Source organism: Ascaphus truei, chromosome 12, assembly GCF_040206685.1.
Source record: "Ascaphus truei isolate aAscTru1 chromosome 12, aAscTru1.hap1, whole genome shotgun sequence".
NCBI lineage: Eukaryota > Metazoa > Chordata > Amphibia > Anura > Ascaphidae > Ascaphus > Ascaphus truei.
The window spans coordinates 22374065-22382395 of NC_134494.1; the positions used below are offsets into that span (position 1 = coordinate 22374065).

An 8331-nucleotide genomic window follows, 5' to 3' on the forward strand; every position below is an offset into this window, starting at 1 on the left:
TAACACGCAGTCATATTAACACGCAGAGCAATTTAATAACATGCAGAGTCATATATTAACATGCAGAGCAATATAAAAACACGCAGAGCAATATAACGCAGAGAAATATAATAACACGCAGAGCAATATAATAACACGCTGAGCAATATAATAACACGCAGTCATATATTAACACGCAGAGCAATATATTAACACACAGAGCAATATAATAACACGCAGTCATATATTAACACGCAGAGCAATATATTAACACGCAGAGCAATATATTAACACGCAGAGCAATATAACGCAGAGAAATATAATAACACGCAGAGCAATATAACACGCAGAGCAATTTAATAACATGCAGAGTCATATATTAACATGCAGAGCAATATAAAAACACGCAGAGCAATATAATAACATGCAGAATCATATAACAATACGCAGAGCAATATAACAACACGCAGAGCAATATAATAACATGCAGTCATATTAATATGCAGCACAATATAACACGCAGAGCAATATAATAACATGCAGTCATATATTAACATGCAGAGCAATATAACACGCAGAGCAATATAATAACACGCAGAGCAATATAATAACATGCAGAGCAATATAATAACATGCAGAGCAATATAATAACACGCAGAGCAATATAATAACATGCAGAGTCATATAACAATACGCAGAGCAATATAACAACACGCAGAGCAATATAATAACATGCAGTCATATAATAACACAGGTCAATATAATAACACGCAGAGTAATATATAACACGCAGAGCAATATAATAACACGCAGAGCAATATAATAACACGCAGAGCAATATAATAACATGCAGAGCAATATAATAACACAGAGTGATATATAATAACACGCAGAGCAATATAATAACACACAGAGTAATATATAATAACACGCAGAGCAATATATAATAACATGCAGAGCAATATAATAACATGCAGAGCAATATATTAACATGCAGAGCAATATAATAACATGCATAGTAATATATTAACATGCAGAGCAATATAAAACGTAGAGTAATATAATAACATGCAGAGCAATATAATAACACGCAGAGTAATATATTAACATGAAGAGCAATATAACACGTAGAGTAATATAATAACACATAGAGCAATATAATAATATGCAGAGCAATATAATAACACGCAGAGCAATATAATAACACGCGGAGCAATATAATAGCACGCAGAGCGATATAATAACACGCAGAGCAATATAATAGCACGCAGAGCGATATAAAACACGCAGAGCGATATAATAACACGCAGAGCGATATAATAACACGCAGAGCTATATAATAACACGCAGAGCGATATAATAACACGCAGAGCAATATAATAGCACGCAGAGCAATATAATAACAAGCAGAGCAATATAACGACACGCAGAGCAATATAATGACACGCAGAGCAATATAATAACACGCAGAGCAATATAAAACACGCAGAGCAATATAAAACACGCAGAGCAATATAATAACACACAGAGCAATATAATAGCACGCAGAGCGATATAATAACACGCAGAGCGATATAATAACACGCAGAGCAATATAATAGCAGGCAGAGCAATATAATAGCACGCAGAGCAATATAAAACACGCAGAGCGATATAATAACACGCAGAGCGATATGACACGCAGAGCGATATGACACGCAGAGCGATATAATAACACGCAGAGCGATATAATAACACGCAGAGCGATATAATAGCACGCAGAGCGATATAATAACACGCAGAGCGATATAATAACACGCAGATCAATATAATAACACGCAGAGCAATATAATAACACGCAGAGCAATATAATAACACGCAGAGCAATATAACAACACGCAGAGCAATATAACGACACGCAGAGCAATATAACGACACGCAGAGCAATATAACGACACGCAGAGCAATATAACGACACGCAGAGCAATATAACGACACGCAGAGTAATATAATGACACGCAGAGCAATATAATAACACGCAGAGCAATATAAAACACGCAGATCAATATAACACGCAGAGCAATATAATAACACGCAGAGCAATATAATAACACGCAGAGCAATATAATAACATTCAGATAAATATAATGTATAATATAAACCCTCCTGGGGGGGTCAGGTCTGCAGACAGATTTCCCGGGGGCCCAGGACTAGAGTTACACACCCCCTGTGTCGGCGGTCTTGCGAGCCCCCCCCCCCCCCCCATTTAACACCTCGCGAGCCCCTTCTATTCCCCCCCCCCCTCTTCCCATGTATTTCTCTCCCCTTCATCTCACTTCCAGTTCCTCACTCGCCCCCTCTCCCTCTCCCCCCTCCATCAATTACCCATCTCTCCTCAGTCCCCCCCCTCCCCGCCTTGCATGTATTTCTCTCCCCTGCGTCTCACTCTTAATCCCTCACTCCCTCCCTCACCCCCTCTCATCTCACTCGCCCCCACCTTCCGTCAATTACCCCACTCTAACTCACTCACCCCCACAAAATACATACAGTACCAAAAAAAAAAACACCCCCTAAATACATACAAATACACCCACCACAAATACATGCGGAAAAAATATATACATATAATCCCACCAATACATATAAAATACTCCCCCAATACATATAAAAATACCGCCCCCAATACATATAAAATACTCCCCCAATACATATAAAATACTCCCCCCTCCGGAATACATATAAAAATACACTCACCTCCCCCAATACATATAGAAATACACAGCCCCCTCCCAATACATATAAAAAGACACCCCCCACCCACAATACATATAAAAAGACACCCCCTCCCCCACAATACATATAAAAAGACACCCCCTCCCCCACAATACATATAAAAAGACACCCCCTCCCCCACAATACATATAAAAACAGACTTACCTTGAGGATGGTCTCAGGCCGGGCCCGGTGGCTGTGGGGGGCCTGGCTGCCGGTCCTGTTGTTGCTGCCGGGCCCCGGACTCTCCCCCACCTGCAGGCCTCTCCCTCACTGTCCCACGCTGAGCTTTCGACATCAGCACGCGCCCCGGCCTCTCTCCCATGCTGGCGCGCGCCGGAAGCTGGGCCAAGCTTACTTCCGGCGTGCTGACATCAGGGAGGCCCGCTGCGCACCAGCGTCGGAAGCTCGGCGTGGGACAGAGTGAGGGAGAGGCCTGCAGTGGGGGAGAGTCCGGCAATCGGGACCCCGGTAACCACCAGTTCCGGGACACTTGTCCCGGCTGTGTCCCCCCCCACTGTCGGCAGCCCTGGGTGGGGTTATTGGCTCACCGGGACAGGGGGATACCCGTCTGTGTTTTGCCTGCAAACAGCTGGGGCATATAAGCACTCCCTGCCCAGCACAGAAGAAGCCTGCAACTGCCTCAGGAGGGGATCGGCCCTCCGGAGTGTGCCTCGGTTCCTGTGTGTTTCCTGGGCCGCAGGAAAACAGAGATGCCCACTTGCAGCCAGTGATGGTAGGTCATAAACTCACCCAAGGACTGAGACTCTCTGCGTCTTCAAGTTCCACAGTTGCCCTGGTGCGGCCAGGACTGGTGTGACCGGAGGAAATCAGTCCTGGAAGGATATGAGGGTGGCGGGAGCGGGCCGCCGGGTTTTGCCGGTGGCAAAGGATGACTTGAATTGGGATACTGGGCAAAGTGTGCGATATTCCTGCTAATGTGTTTGCTAAGTAATGATTTTGGAAAAATGATTACCCAATAAGAGACCGCTGTGACCCAACAAACTCAGGAACCCGCTGAACAATTCCAGGTACTGACGCACACTGGGGACCGGGGAAGCGTGACTGACAAGGGTTGTATAGAAGTGGGGGGACGTGGGGACCTTCCAGTACAATTCACCACCACCAAGCAGACGGTATCAGGGTGTCCCAAGGAGGTGATTGAGGGGGGGCTGTAATAACATGGGGGCTTCCCATTACAGCTCCTTATCATAGTGGGCCCAGAGGGGGTTGGGGAAGGGGGTTGTACCGAGGTGGGGGTCAGAGGTTATTTCCCCTTACAGCCCGTCATCACAGGAGATGCCAGTGGGGAGTTTAAGGGAGATTGTGCCAAAGTGGGGGGCAGAGATAGTTCCCCATTCCAGCCTGTCATCCCTAGGGACACAGAGGAAGTGCTAAAGGCGGATCATACCAAAGTGAGGGACAGTGAGGGTTTCCCGGTGCAGCCCATCGCCCTGGATCTGACAGTATTTACGCAGCTGGGGGACAGTGATAGGCCAGCACAGGCCCTGGGCTGCTGAGGTAGAGGCAGAGTCGAGAGAGGCAGACAGAGTGAGACCACACAAGTTTTGCCCCACTGGAGGGGGGGCAATAGAGATCTGAATCTAATAAAAAGGGAATCATTTTGGATGTTTGAGCTCAAAACAATTCACCCTCAGGGTTTAAATTTAGAGTTCGACATTAAACCCTTCCTGTGACTCTAACTTGTTTTTCTTCTTTTTCTTAATAGATTTACTGCTATATTACCACTATTAAGTAGTTGCATTTAGCCTAGTTTATCTAGGGGATAATTGTTTATCTTGCTGAAAATAGCTCATTTAAATCTATTTTATACCACTTTGATATATTTGTATATTTATATATATATGCATTTTTAATATATGTATGTTATTAAGTTCTTTTTAAACGTTTGAATTAAAATTATATGTTATTTTGGAAGACTCATATATGTTTGATGTGAGTCTTAACTGTTGTTAACCATTCAAGTCTCCTATATCACGCTATCCGATTACCATACTTAATGTATAGCCAATGGGACTCTAGCGTAGCGTATAAATAGCCTCTTAGCACTTGTCAGTTAACACTCCTGATGAAACCGTAATATGGAGAAACGCGTAGAGTGATGCTGATGAGTGAAGATTGCTACAGGATCGGAGTCCCCCAGAGCAGATGACGTCACTTCCGGTTTCCGGTTTGGGTGAGACGCACCGGTGACACGCACGCCGAGGCGGAGGGGGGACTGAGACAGCTTCATTGCACTGAGATCCAATCTGTGTGATCTAAACGCTCGTATTCTTTTAACACATTGTGAGTGCATTGTATTATCACTTACCTTTTAATAGAATTTTATACAGTCTGCACTATGTCCGTTTCTGTGTTATTTACCTAAGGTCCTCAGCACTTAACAATTCACTCAGACCCACCTGTACTACGATCAGATACCGTACCGACGTAAAGATATACCTTTATGGGAACACCACTCACCATACACTTGTGAGTACCTAGCACACTGCACCTTGAATATTTATTCACAATTATATCACAGTACTGCACCATCAGGAATTTTTTCTGTTTTACATGGTTTTGCGCTTCCCGATGATCTTCACCCCTTCCAGAGTGAGACCACCAGCCAGGCAGGGAAAGAGAGACAGCTAAGGGGAGAGAGAGAGGCTGGGAAAGGGAGAGATAGAGACAGCAAGAGCGAAAAAGACAGTGAGGCAGAGAAACAGCCAGCAGAAGAGAGGCTGAGAGAGAGGGGGCGAGACGTTACAGAGAAAGATGGACTACCAGAGCTAGAGAGCGGGCCCAAGAGACAGCCAGGAAGAGCAAGAGAGACAGTAAGAAAGAAAGCACGGCCCTCAGAGAGTGCTTAAGAGACAGCCAGAGGAGGATAGCTAGAAAGAGACAGCCAGTAGGGACGTGGACCCCTGGCTGAGACGATATGGACGGTTCATCATGCCATGGGAAGGCGGTATTCGTGGGAGTGCGGGACTGGTGTGTAAGCCAGCCCCGTTGCTCATATTAAGAAGAGAACAGTAATAATCAATCTGGCACTTCAGGGGTTACAGCTTGTGTTAAAAATACAACAATTGTTTGTATGGCCTGTCAGGCCAGGACTGGGTTTATAGGATTGAGGTTATCTTGAGTCCGCATCTGCTTTGCCAGAGATGGGAATACAATATGGCCTCCCTGACACCAGAAAGTGTTCAGGGGGGCGTGGCTAAGAAGGTATTCCACAAAAGAGTACATTTATTAAAGATGAGGATATCATGGGGTGACATCTATTCTGAAGAATAACGAATAGATATTTGTAACAGTTGCAATTAGACAGATGCAATAAGCAGCGGTGGATTTGAAAATCCCCCAACCCTAGGCACTTAACTGTTGTGGCCACCTCCTTGCTGCAGCCCCCCCTGCTCTTCCTGAACCGCAACGTCATACATCACCAACAAGACGTCGCACGGCGTCGCGTTGCCGTGGCATTTGACCTGCGACGTCACGCTGCCATGCAACACAACGTTGTATGACGTCACATTGGTGATGTCTGCGGCGTCCTTTGGCGCTGTGGTTCAGAAGGAGGAGGGGGGCGGCAGGTAAGGAGGCGGCCGCAACAGCTAAGTGACTTCCCATCAGGCTCGATAGGCCAGAGAGCGCAGCAAAAGTATATGGGGGGCGGACATTTTTGCCACGCCAAAATGTTGCCCCCCTGGGCCCGGTCCTAATGGGAAATCTGCCACTGGCAATAAGGCCAAACCCTTCATGTTTGGTTGGTGGCAAGGGACAGATATTCATTTGTCGCTCAAATTTAGGAGCAAGCTGGTCAAAATTAGTATTGTTACAAAGCAAAATTGCCTGAACTTATTGATATGACTCGTGTGTCTAAGGGTTATGGCCACAAAGTTATGAGTCCTTTATATATTCAGACCACATTTAAACATCGCAAAACAATGTTTTTTTTTCAAGTCGTAAATGTCAACCAAGTACTTGATTTATGACAGGGGTGGGTTTTATGTATGTTTCAATGCAAGAGGATCTAGTGGTACATGTTGGTTTGTGTGATAAGAAAATCAGAAATTCAACAGAGGTGTCTTTGGGATCAGGCACGTGAATTTTCATCTTTTCTACGCCAGTGACATCTCTGGGAAGAACTTATGACATGGTAACATATAGGCAATTCTGCTATGTTGATCCTTTTATTTTAAGAAACTTGTCTGCATTTATTATAGCTGTATATTCTTGTAATAATCTTTTTCTGTAACCTACGCAATATATATTTATATTGTGATACCATCACTGTCTCTAGGTGTTGGAATAGGACAGCTATGGGACTTTCCAGCGTACAGAGAGTTAATCTCCCTAGAGAAACCAGCAACAGCTGCTGGCTAATTGAGCAGGCTGAACTCCTGATTGCACGTACAGTTTTAAAAGTCAGGAAGTGACTACACAGAGAGAGAAACTGCTGTTCCCAGAGAAGGGGGACAGAGAAGAGTTCTCCCCAGCAAGGAAAGCTGGCACAGTCCCCTAGACCCGCTGGATGGTGGTCGTGGGGTCTTCCAGGGTCTTAATCCCAGGAAGAGGAAGGAAGGAAGCAAGACCGTGCAGGGATGTCCTATCCTTAACATTGGACTTACAGAGGAGAGATTCTCTGAGCTCTCGTGGGGCTGAGCTCCCCTAGGAAGGAAGGATGCAAGACCATGCTGAAGCAGGGACGTCTGCTCCATAACCTTGGAGTAACAGATAAGAGAAACACTTTATTGTTGTGTTCAGAGACTGTATATGTTCAGCTATAATAGTAGCTGTTTGGGGTGGTTACCAGTTTAGCTGTCCATCCAGTTAGTAAGGGCTGAAGCTGCATGTATAGTTAGTCTCCTAAGAGGAGTAGGTGTTTATTTTATGATTTTGTTTTGACTTAAAGGCATGGTGGGCCTGTTAGTGTATTATTTATCCCTGTAAATAAACCCCATATAGAGAAATACTACGTTTCCTGCCTTAATCTGGGACTAAAAGAGACTGCAACGTGGTGTGGGCATCACAATATATAAAAACTACATTTTAATAAGCCATGCTTTGGCCTTGTATTGAGTAAAGCACGTTTCCGGACACATTATACTACAACAGATTTTTGTGTGTTAAGTGCATAGTTCTTTCTTTAAGACTTGATTCTCACACCTAACTGGGAAGACCGCCTGTTGATTTTGCTTGGAGGGCTGATCCAGAGAACTCTTTTGGTGCCTCTGCCTGTGTCTTTAAGTCTCGATTTACCTATTTGGTATACTCCGTTTTTTGGTAATATTTTTTTATTGTATATGACATACTCTGTCTACTTTTTCAAGTCAAAGTTTTCCTACTACTATAGTGTCCAGCAAATAAAAAATATCACTTGTGAGCACATTCACATGTCTCAGACAGGTCCAGAAACCTGTCTTTCCCCATTATCCCCTTAGCATGCAATGCTTCCACTGCAGCCAGGGATTATGGGTAATGACATGCAAATGAGCACTCACAGTGAGTCACTTTTGTCTTCTTGTCCATTTTAACATGGACATGCACATTTTGGTCCTCTACTCTTTTGAGTGCTGGAGAACATATCTGTAGTTTCAT

The 8331-nt window shown here is 44.4% G+C and overlaps 1 long non-coding RNA gene across 1 annotated transcript; it reads left to right on the plus strand.

Moving 5' to 3' along the window:
- The first annotated feature begins 2806 nt into the window (after window positions 1-2806).
- On the plus strand, window positions 2807-8262 carry LOC142463999 (uncharacterized). The gene is made up of 3 exons (XR_012787555.1): window positions 2807-3761; window positions 4460-5223; window positions 7034-8262. It is a non-coding gene; the product is annotated as an uncharacterized LOC142463999 (long non-coding RNA).
- Window positions 8263-8331: the final 69 nt, after the last annotated feature.